Source organism: Peromyscus eremicus, chromosome 17 (assembly GCF_949786415.1).
Source record: "Peromyscus eremicus chromosome 17, PerEre_H2_v1, whole genome shotgun sequence".
NCBI lineage: Eukaryota > Metazoa > Chordata > Mammalia > Rodentia > Cricetidae > Peromyscus > Peromyscus eremicus.
The window spans coordinates 55,321,496-55,333,895 of NC_081433.1; the positions used below are offsets into that span (position 1 = coordinate 55,321,496).

General features: G+C 36.4%; 1 protein-coding gene across 8 annotated transcripts in view; it reads right to left on the reverse strand.

Annotated features, from left to right (window-relative positions):
* Window positions 1-12,400, reverse strand: part of Psd3 (pleckstrin and Sec7 domain containing 3) — a 383,054-nt gene that overhangs the window by 76,566 nt on the left and 294,088 nt on the right. The window lies entirely within an intron of this gene.

Sequence of the window (12,400 nt, forward strand, 5' to 3'; positions counted from 1 at the left end):
TAAAACTTGCAAGGAAAAAGCCCAAGGAACTCATGAAGGGAGATCTGTTAGAATAACACCTGATAACTCAATGGAGACGTTCAAAGCCAGAAGAGCTTGGACAGAAGTTCTACAAAGTCTGAGACCTCGGATGCCAGCCCAGACTATATCCAGCAAAACTTTCAATCACAATAGATGGAGAAAATAAGACAATCCATAATAAAACCAAACTTAAAGAATATCTATTTATTTATCCAGCCCTCCAGAAAGTGATAGAAGTAAAAAACTACAACTATACACAATAAAACACAAGGAATCCCAAACAAACAAGTTAAAAGAGGAGAAGTACACACACACACATACACACACACACTCCACCACCACCACCACCACCAACAACAACAACACATACACACACACACACCACCAACAACAAGAACAACACCAACAACACACACACCACCACCACCACTGCAACAACAGCAATAACATCAACAACAAAATAACAGGAATCAACATACATTGCTCATTGATGTCTCTCAACATCAAAAGTCTCAATTCCCCAATAAAAAGACACAGGCTAACAATATGGATATGAAAACAGGATCCATCCAAAAAGAATGCCATAACATCAAAGATAGACATCCCATTAGGGTAAAAACAATAGAAAAAGACATTCCAAAGAAATGGACCTAAGAAGCAAGCTGGTGTAGTTATTTTAGTATCTAACAAAATAGACTTCAAACCAAACTAAACAAAAGATATAAGGAAGGACACTTTACTTACCAAGGAAAAACCTACCAAGAGAACATTGTGATTCTATCTTTGCTCCAAACACAAGAACACCCAAGTTTGTAAAAGAAACACTACTACAACTTAAATCACATACTAACCCTCACACACTGATAGTGGGAGACTTTAATACCTCATCCTTACCAAAAGACAGGCCATCTGCACAAAAAAACTAAACAGACAATTGCTGGAGCTAAGTGACGTTATAAACCAAATGGACCTAACAGATATTTACAGAATATTTTGCCCAAATAGAAAAGAATATACCTTCTTCTCAGCATTTTATGGAACTTTCACCAAAGTTGATTACATACTTGTACACAAAGCAAGTACAAGAAAACTTAAACAGCACCCTGCATCCTATCTGACCACCACAGATTAAAGCTGGATATCAACAACAAAAGAAGCAACAGAAAGATTACAGACTCATGGAAACTGAACTGTCAAGACTGAAATTAAGAAGGAATTCAAAGGCCTTCTAGAATTGAATGAAAATGAATAACATCATATCCAAATTTATGGAAAACAATGAAGGCAGTTCTAAGAGTCAAGTTCTTAGCATTAATTACCTATATGAAATAATTGGAGTGATCTCATACTAACAACTTAACAGCATACCTGAAAGCTCTAGAAAAAATAGAAGGAATTACACCCAAAAGGTATAGACAATATGAAATAATCTAACTCATGGCTAAAATCAATAAAATAGAAACAAACAACAACAAAAATAATATGAAGAATCAATGAGACCAAGAGTTGGTTCTTTGAGAAAATCAACAAGACAAACCCTTATTCAAGTTAACTAAAAGGCAGAGTGAAAATATACAAATTAACAAAATTAGGAAGGGGGGGCATGAAACATAGATAAAATCCAGAGAATCATGAGGACATACTTTAAAAAAACCTGTACTCCAAATTGGGAAATCTAAAAAAAAAAAAAAAAAAAAAAAAAAAAATCGATAATTTTCTCAATATGTACAACTTAACAAAGCTAAATAAAACAGACCTATAACCACTAGTGAAATAGAAGCAGTAACTAAAAACCTCCCAGCCAAAAAAAGCCCAGGGCTAGACTTTCAAAGAATTAATGCCAATGATCCTCAAATTATTCCACAAAATAGAAACAGAAGGGACATCACTCAATTCATTTTATGAAGCCTCAGTTATCATGATAACCAAACCACATAAAGATCCAGCCAAGAGAATTACGGAACAATTTCCCCTAAGAACATAGATGTAAAAATTATCAGTAAAATACTTGCAAATGGAATCCAAGAACAATGGAGTAATACTCAGCTGTTGAAAAAAAAATGACATCATGAAATTCACAGGTAAACAGATGGAACTAGAAAAAGAAATCCAAGAACACACCAAAAAGATCATCCACCATGATCAAGTACACTTTATCCCAGAGATGTACAGATGGTCCAACATATGTAAATCAATACATGTGTCCACCATATAAACAAACTGAAAGACAAAAGTCACATGATCATCTCATGAGATGCAGAAATGGCCTGTAACAAAAATCCAACACCCCTTCATAATAAAAGTCCTGATTAGAGATTTGGGATGCAAGGGACATATCTCACCATACTAAAGACAGTTTGCAGCAAGCACACAGACAAATTAAATGGAGAGAAACTCAAAGCAATTCTACTAACATCAGGAACAAGGCAAGGTTGTTCACTCCATTACTACTCAATATAGTACTTAAAGTCTTAGCTAGAACAATAAGACAACTGAAAGAAATCAAGCGGATAAAAATTGGAAAGAAAAAATTCAAAGAATCCTTATTTGCAGATATCATCCTGAGTGAGGTAACCCAGATCCAGAAAGACAAATATGGGATGTATTCATTTATATATGGATATTAGTGGTTAAGTCAATGATAACTAAGCTACAATCTGTAGAACCACAGGGGTTAGGTCTAGAGTAAAGTTGTGTGTGTGTGTGTGTGTGTGTGTGTGTGTGTGTGTGTGTTGGGGGGTATCACAGACAGATCTCCCTAAGAAAGGGAAACATAATAAATTGATACTTATGAATGGATGGGTAGAAGACTGGAATGGTAAGATCAAATGTAGCATTGGAGAGGTGACGGGGGGGGCGGGGAAAGAAGGGAGAAATATTGAGGGGTAGTATGGAAGCCTAACACAGTAGCAGCTTCCTAAAATATATACATATATGAAGGCAATCTAAATGAAATCATCAAATATTGGGGGAGACAGATGGCCCCAGCTGGCCATCTCTTGTCACCAAAAGAAGCTTCCAAAACCAGGACTGGGTTACATCTAATTGACTTGTTGGTTAAAGGGGTCCTATGGGAAACCCCAACCAAAGCAGCCTGTTGCAAAAACTATAGCTTGCTTTCCACAAACTGGAAGCAAGGCCACATTGCTTGGAACAACACATACACAACTCACTGAACACAGAGAAGAGTTGTTCCTGACACAGAGGAACAGCATCTCTGGTACAGGCAGGAACTCTGGAGGCTACCAAAGGAGAAATATACACACCAACCAAGTCACAAACCCTTTATTCTACAATGATGTTCTTCTGCCTGCAAGGTATGCTGGTGCAATGGTAGCATAAAGCTTGTAGGAATAACCAGCCAATATCTGATCTGACTGAAGGCACACTCCCTGAGATGGAACCCACACCTGACTCTGGGTGACCAAGAACTTGGGACTATATAGCCCAGCGACCTAGGGTAATATCAAATACTACTGTTCTTATATATTTTTTAAAAAGTGCAATAAAATGACTCCTAACAACATTATTATACTCATAGATCAGTGTCTTGCTCAGTCATCATTATAGAAGCAGATGGGAACAAATAAAGAGACCCATAGCCAGACATTATGCAGAGAATGAGAGACCTTGGAACACTCAGCCCTAAAAGGGATGTCTCTATCAAATCCCTCTCCTCAGGGCTCAGTGAATCCAGTGGAAGAAGAAGTAGAAAGAATATAAGAGCTAGAGGGGACAGAGGACATCAATAAAACAAGGCCCCCTAAAATCAATAGAATAGATGGTCATATGAACTCAGAGACTGAGGCATAGGGCCTGCATGGGTCTGCACCAGATGGGGTCCTAAGAGCTGAAAGGAGAAGTAGACACACGCCCCTATCCCTAACCCAGAAACAATTTCTGACTGATAACCACATACAAATGAAAATTTAGTTTCTTGCAAGGGAGTCTTACTGGGGAAACAAATCACTCTTCAGGGTAAGCTGCATCCCAGCAGTAGATGGTCAACAGAAAATGAACTCAACAGAATCTTTGGAGGTTTCTTGTTTCATACTTATTTCAGGGCTTTTCTTTTATTATTATTTTATCTTATTTTTTTAGTTTTATTTTATCTTACATATTTTTTTCTTCTTTCTTTTTACCCTATAAGGTACTTTGTGTATATATTATGGTTTCCAGCTTAGTGTTTTTACGGGATTCCTGAGTATGTAAACAAGTAGGTCTCTGTTTCTTGTGCATTCTCTTGGGATCTTTTCCTTCTGTTTGTTTTGTTCAATTCCAATGTTAGTTTTTGTTTTATCTTATTTTGTTTTGTTTTATTTTATTACTAACCCTTAGAATAAGCCTGTTCATTTTCTAGGTAGAGAAAGAAAGGGGGTAGATTTGGATGCGAGGAGAAGTAGCGAGTAACTTGAGGAGTCAAAGGAGGGGGAACCATATTCAGGATATATTATGAGAAAAAAATCTATTTTCAATAAAAGAAATAAATTAAAAATTTAAAAAATGCATTATTTTGACTTTTAATTAAATAAAAGCACTATAATAACGGCCTCCTATGTGCCAAGTAATAGTGATCACAACAATTATGTAAGACCAATATTAGCATTTTTAATTGCAGATAAAGGAACAGACTCAGTCAGTCCAAATAAATCCCCAAAGCTACAGATTTAGTAATTAAGAGATAATGAAGATATGACTGGAGAATCTTCAGAGCTCTGCTTTCTTCTGCCATGATGGCTTCTTGGTCATCTTCTTTCAGACAGTGGGGGTTCTGGTTGGGACTCTAAGCTGCACGCTTATACTGACCCTGGCAGAAGAACAGGTGTAGAGAGGACCATAGATACCTATAGATGGAGCCCAGAGAACAGAACTCCGCTTTGTCTACCAAGCAAGCAGGCTCACTGTTAGCATCCAAACTCCAGATAAAGCTGCAAGTGCGTGGGAGGGCAGTGTTTCCATAGTTCCTTGGTGTCTCAAGAGGTGCTACTTTCCCAACTATCACAGAGGCATGGGTCAGCCCACCAGCTACTGAGAAACTCCTAAGTGCCTTGCCTTGTTTTCGAGCACAGAAACTCTAAATCTGAGATCGTGGCACACCCCAACTATGAAGAGGTCAACAGATCAGATGGCCAATATTCAGTCAATAAAGAAAGGAAATCAGCAGAAGAAAGCTACTCACAGGATCTGCTGCTTTAGTTTTAGTTTTCCACAGGAGCTGGAAAACTAAACAGTACAGCAGGTCTGTCTCATTCCGATCATCTGCCCTGTTTCTTTATTAAATGCTGACCGGACTCTTTTACTAAACTTTTATCCAAACTTAGCACCCCCAAATATTTTAAATAAATAAAAAATTTCTTTCAAAAGTAGTTTATGGGAAGGATGGAGAAAAGCGGCCTTTGTTCTCTAATGGTATCTTGTAAGGAACTGAGAGATAAATGAAGTTAAAATTGGAACTCTTAAGCATTCATAATTTTACATTTATTTTGAAATAATTTTAGACTTGCAAAGACAGTACATCGAGTTTCCATATGTCCAGCTTCTCCTGCTAGCTAGCATCTTATATAACCACAGTGACATTTTCTAAATGAAAAAAATTAACATTAGGAAAATACTATGGATTAAGGAGACCTTTTTTCAGGTTTCACCAGCTTTTTTCATGAATCTACTTTTCTGTCCCAGGTTCATGTCCTGGATCCCATAATAGATTTAGCCATCGTCACCCCTGTCGTACCTCCGTATTCTGTTCTGGATGTAACAATCCCGTACCTTTCCTGGCCCTTTATGACCTTCACACTTTGAAGAATCCTGGTCAGTTATCCTGAAAATTATTTTCAGTTTGGATTTGTCTCGTGTTGTCCCAGTAAACTGAGGTTGGAGCTCAGAGTGGGGAGAATACAATTTAGGGCATGTACCCCTTTCAGTTCTTCAGATATTAACTAACCATGATGAGTTAAAGCAGTGTCTCTCAGCGATCTATACAAAGTTACTCTATTTTTTGTAAGTATTTTAGTAGAGATGGTTTCTTAGCTAATATCCTGCTTTTTGTTTGTCTTTGCCTTACATTAGCATTCATAAATGGATCTCCCACTGACAATTATTATTATGGTGAATTGCTTCCTTTGTTTGACGTGCTTCTTTAGTGTGGTCGTATGAATATCTACAGCCCTCTTTAAAACTGGGTCCAATCCTTGGCAACTGATCTATCTTTTTTGCCTACAATTTTGCCTTTTCCAGAATGATTAATAATTGGCAAACATTTGCAAAATACACTCAACATTCTCCATACTCCAGATCAACCACTAGTTTTGCATTTATTATTATGGGGCACTGTAATTGTACAGATATACTCAGCTTATTTACTCACATAAGAAAAGGCATTATCTCGTGTCTATGTTTCCATTTTTATACTAAAGAGTGTGTTTTTAAATAACATCATAAATTTACTATAGAAGAACAGGACTATAAATCTTTCATAGATTAGAAGGGCAATTTCTATCTTTCAGACAGATCATTTAGCTCAAAGCAAATGTTATAATCAGAAGGGGAAAGATGGAAGTCTTTAAAGAAGATGAAGAACAAGATGTCAACACTCACCATTTTAACATGGTGCTAGGAAGTCCTAGCTGGGGCAACTAGGCTAATGAAATAAAAGGTATTCATACAGGAAAATAAGTAGAACAAGTGTGTCTTTCTGATGATGGTGTGATTTTATAAAAGAAAATTCTAAGGACATAACACCACAAAACAAAACAAACTAAAAATCAACACAATAAACCCAACTTATAACTTTCAAATTCAGCAGAATTGTACCTTAGAAAGTAAACATACAAAAATTAAGTTTCTATGAAATAAAAAAAAAGTAGTAAACATTGTAAACAATCCCATTTACAAAGAATCCCATCTTCCTCCAAAATAAAAATAACAGGCCTGTTTCTAACAAGAAAATAAAATGTGTCCACTGTAAATTAAAAAACACTGATGAAAGGAATGGAAGGATATACAAATAAATAATAAGAGATTGCCTGTTCATTGACTGGGCAGATTAATTGATTAAAATGATTGTATTACCTAAAGAAAGCTACAGAGCCAAAGTAATCTCTTAAGGAATATTCCAATGATATTTCACAGAAAAATACATAGTAAAAGCCTAAAATCCTTGTGGAACCAGAAAACACTCTGAACTGTAAGAAATACAGAACAAAAAGAAGAAACAGTGGGCATCATATGCCCTCACTTACAAATAGTGCTCCCTTAGTATCTGTGGAAAATTGGATTCAAGATTTCTCATGGGTACTCAAGGCTTTTACATAAAATGAGGTTGTATTTGCACATAAGCTACACATCCAATAATACAATGTACATGCTGTGTTATTATGGAATGTTTAGTGAGAACAATGACAAAAATAAAAGATAAATACATTCTAGTACACAGTTCTTTAAAAATTTTCAATATATGGTTTGCCAAATCCATGAACATGGCTATAGTCCAACTATAAAATATAATGGTATTATAATAAAGCCAGACAGTAATGAAATCAAAACTAGTAATAAAATCAGACAGACCTAGCAACCAATGGAATCGGATGGAAAGCTAGAAGTATATCTAAGTATTTGTAGTCAGTTGATTTTGATCTTCAAGAACTCACACTAAAGAATAGTCTCTTTAAAAAAAGGTATTGGGGCACTTGCCTGTTATCTTGTAAAGGATGAAACTTATATAAGAAGAAGGAAAAAAAAAGCACTCAGTCAACTCAAATGGATGAAGGACTTAAGCACAATAAGACCTACACAAGGCAAAGTTCACAACACCAGTCTGGCCAGTGATTTCTTAGGTAGGACTCCAAAAGCATGGGTAGCAAGAGCAAAACCAGGCAAAGAGGATTCAATCCAACAACACAGCAAAGGACTACAAATGTGAATAAATAGCTCTTGGAATATGTCAACAGTATTTGCAAATCATCTGAGAAGGTCCAATGTATACAGGGACTCATATTTCTCAAAAGAGACATGAATGGTCCTTCCTCTGTGGTTACAGTTAGTTACCTGTGACCAACTGTGGGGTGAACCACAGATCACATCATTACAAGAAGAAGAGAGGATAAGACACTTTGAGAGGAAAAAAAAGAGAGCGGCAAATAAATTTTATTACAGCACATTTTTATGAATGCAATTTTGGTATAATTTCTAAAAACTCAGTGCAAAAGTAATTAGACCTATAATGATCATATATTAGCACAATATTCTGGATAAATATCAATAAAAACACCTCAAAAATTTCAATTAGTTCTCATACTTTTATAATTTACTATTTGACATTTTAATGACACGTTATCCTCTTTTGGACAGGATTGTTAGAGGGGGTTATAGATTCTGATACTTGAGTATTAAAAACTAAAATATACTCAAGTAGGAAAACTGTAAGTACAGAAACAGAGTACTTTTTAACAGAATACCAAGAATAAAGGTTCTAAAACATTCTATTCTGAAAACCAAGTACTACTAGTGTTGTAAAGGTTAGTGAATGGCCTTGTCAGGCTCTAGGGGCACAAATTCAACCTGCTCCCAGATGCAGGCTGGCGTCATCTGGTGGCCGCTGTCTTTGGATCCTATGCATGGACTACATGGTCTGTGGTGGCTGCGACAGAAACGCTATTTGTAGCAATACTACCAGAACTATCCTGGATCTTCTGCTGGAGACTCATCTTTTCTTCCACAACATCTCCACACTTCTTATCAACATGGATGACAGAAATATGAACAACTGTCTTCTACCCGTATTCACATTATTCCTAAGTGCTACACTTTGGGGCTATATTTACTCATTTTGAACAGATGCCAAATTGTCTCCATCGATTCTTACAAGCAGTTCTTTGTTTTCTAGACCTGTCTACCTATCCTTTTGCTTCTTATAGTGCATTAGGTAGGGCTCCCACTATGACACTGAAGAGCAGTGGTGAGATGAAATGGTTTTATTTCCCTCCTTTTCTGTGCTGAAACAGGTAAACTTTAAGTTTCTCATCCCAAGACTAACTGCATCGTTTTATGTGATCTGTGAATATTGAAGGTTCTGACTTTGTGCTCATGATACAGTGGTCTGTGCTTTAATGATTTTATCCAGTTTGGTGGTTACAACACTTGCAGGATGTAAGAATGTGTATTGGTGTTCCTGTTTACTTCTACATTCTTGGAGAGATTATAAATAACTGGGAAAATTTTTGGCAGGATTTACCAGTAATACCATCTAGATGTGGTGCCATTAAAGAATTTGTTCCCAGAGCTGGAGAGATGGATGGCTCAGAGGTTAAGAGCACTGGCTGTTCTTCCAGAGGTCCTGAGTTCAATTCCCAGTAACCACATGGTGGCTCACAGCCATCTATAATGATATCTGGTGCCCTCTTCTGGCCTGCAGGCATATATGATGGCAGAACATTATATACATAATAAATAAATCTTTAAAAAAAATTTGTTCTCATCAAATCTGTGGGCATAGAGCTGTTTATAATATCTCTTTACAATCCTTTAAGTGTCATATGATTTGAAGTTATCTTTCCTCTTTCATATCTAAAATTAATAATTTTAATTTAGTTAACACTGGCTAGATCTCATCTATTTTATTTATCTTTCAAAGAATTAGCTTTTAGTGAACTCTCTTAATTACTGTTCTCAATTTCATTAATTTATGCACTAATTTCTTTGTCTTTTCTATTTACTTTTGGCTTTACCTGATCTTTCCCCCCTAATTTCCTAATGTGGGAAGTTCAATCACTGATTTGAAACGCCTTTATCTATACATAAGTCGCTAAGTGATTAAGTATATTTTCACTACAACACACATTATAATAAGATGCATCTTTATTTTCCTTTAGATTAGAACCATTTTAATTTCTCTTCAGAGTAATTGCACTCATGGGCTATTTAAAAGCACGTTGTTTAGTCTCTACATTTTAGGGGATTTTACAATTTAGTTGTTCATTTCTAATTTAAGTCCATTCTAGTCTGAGGGAAAATATTTTAAGCTTTCCTATTAAAAATTGTTAAGGTGTATTTCATTGTGGCTGAGAGTGTGACCAACTTTGGTTAATATTCCACATGTCCTTGAGACTATTATGAACTCTGCTGTTACTATAAGAATTTACTAACAGATATCAATTATATCTGATATTAATTGATGGTGCAGGAGAACTGAACAATGTTGCACTTTGACTTTTAGCCTGCTGGATCAGTCAATTCATGTGTAAGGTTTGGAACCTATCAGCTCTTGACTCACCAACGGGGACATTTGTTAGATGCACACATTAAGGTCTATCAAGGCTTTCTGGAGAACAGACTCCTTTATTATTATCATCAAACACCTTCTTCCTTCCTGGAAGTTTTCTTGCTCTTAAGTCTTCTCAGCTGAACTGATACAGCTACTTCTGTCCTCTTCCTCAGGATCAGTTATCACAGTCGGTTTTACTCCATCCTGCTACTTTAGCTTCTATGTGTAGTTACATTTAAAACGAGTTTCCTTGCGCTAACAATAGGTTTGCTTTGTAGGTTGAAAGGAGATGCCAAAATGTTGGGTTCTCCCTCATTCCCTAAATTTATTCTACCTCATGTTTTCTGAGCTATCTGTGGCTTGCCATTTGACATTGTCGGGAAATTCTCAGTCATTACTGGTTCATTATCTCTTTTCCCTTCTCTCTTGTTTCTTTTCCACATGCTCTCAGGATGTTACACCTTCTGTAGCTGTTGGGTTCTCAGGTATTCTGTTCTTTTTCTAAATCTTGGACCCCACCCCCTTGGAGATTCAGAAATTTCTTTTGATATAGCCTCAAGTTTACAATCTTTTCTGACACAGGTCCATGTTATTAATGGGCCCAAACACCCCACCAAGTCTGTTAATATATAGTTTCACTTTTTTCCCCTTAGAACTCCCATCTCTTTGCTAATATCTCCCATCTGTTCACACATGCTGTTTACTTCATCCATTGCAGTTCTTAGTATCTTAACCAGAATTGTTTTAAGTTCTGGCTCTGACAAATCTAACTTTCTTGCAATATCTGACTCTGATTCTGATGCTGCTTCTGCCTCTTCAAATTGTGTTTTCTGATTTTTGTATGCTCTTTATATTTTCCTTATATCTAGAAATGTGTTATGGGCAAAAGTAAGTACATTAAATAAGCTAGAGTAATGCACTAATAAAGTGTGTATTTTGGGAGTCTTCTAGAATTTCAGGATTTGATCTCAGGTTGTTAGTGAGTCTTTGCTTATGAAGTGCCAGGTTCTTGTGCCAGGTTCAATTTTTACACATTATTCCTATAGGATGGGCAGGGATTATTTTGGGATTGAAGTGCACATTTTTCTTTCCCTCTATCAGGTAGGCTTGAGCAAAACTCAACAGCTTCAGGACTTTGCTCTGTGTATGTACTCCTCTAGCAGAAACATTAAAGAAAGAAATGGGGTACCAAACCCGGCTTTAAATCTCAAGTCATAGCTGTGATCACCGTAACTTCTGAGCTTCATCTCAGAACTGCTCTACAAGCTAGACCAAGATCCAGACAGAAGGCAGAATTTACAGGACTACAAGAGGATATCCCTAACTGGGGTATCATCTCACCTACAGGAATGCATGTGGAACACAACAGGAAGCTAAACCTCAGCTCTCCTCCATGAAGGAAACGCCTGGATATGTTCCTCACGGCATACTCAGTGCTAACTTAATCGATATCAAAATCAAATCAAGCACTAAAGTTGCTGGGTAGTCTCATACTGATGAGAATACTGAGAGGGATGCATAGCACATGAGAAGGAGCATCTTTTAAATGAAATACATGGCCCAGCACAGTTGTGTACAGACCACGGTATAGTCATAAAAGGAGGGAAGAGTTCACATGAAATAAGTTGGCTTTTCAGCATGAGGATTCTTTTAGGGGTGGTAGAAATCGGGTAATGGATTATAGCAGTTGTTAGACCTTATAGTTCATTGTTAAAGAAAACTATGGAATTATATTTAGATGAATTTATAAAATAATCAACCAAACACTTCAAAACAACAGGTAAATGTGGTTCAATACAAGAGTAAATGGTTATTTGGGTACTGAGATGTATTGAACCAGATGATAGTTGGGAAATTAAGGCATGAACTTACTAAAGCAGTGATGACTTATCATGGGTTCTCTATTGTTTTACATTATTATGCCATAAGGCAGGAGGAGTTTAAAATGGATCTGCCCTCATCACTTACCAAAAATAAAAACAAAGCATGCAGATAAACTTCAAAACATTGCTGCAAGTATGAAACACATTGCATTTTTTTTTTAAAGATTTATTTATTTAAAATTGTGAAAGCATGGCTGTGCTTTTATCTAAAAGTGTTGAGCTCTGTGGGGTGTCCTTT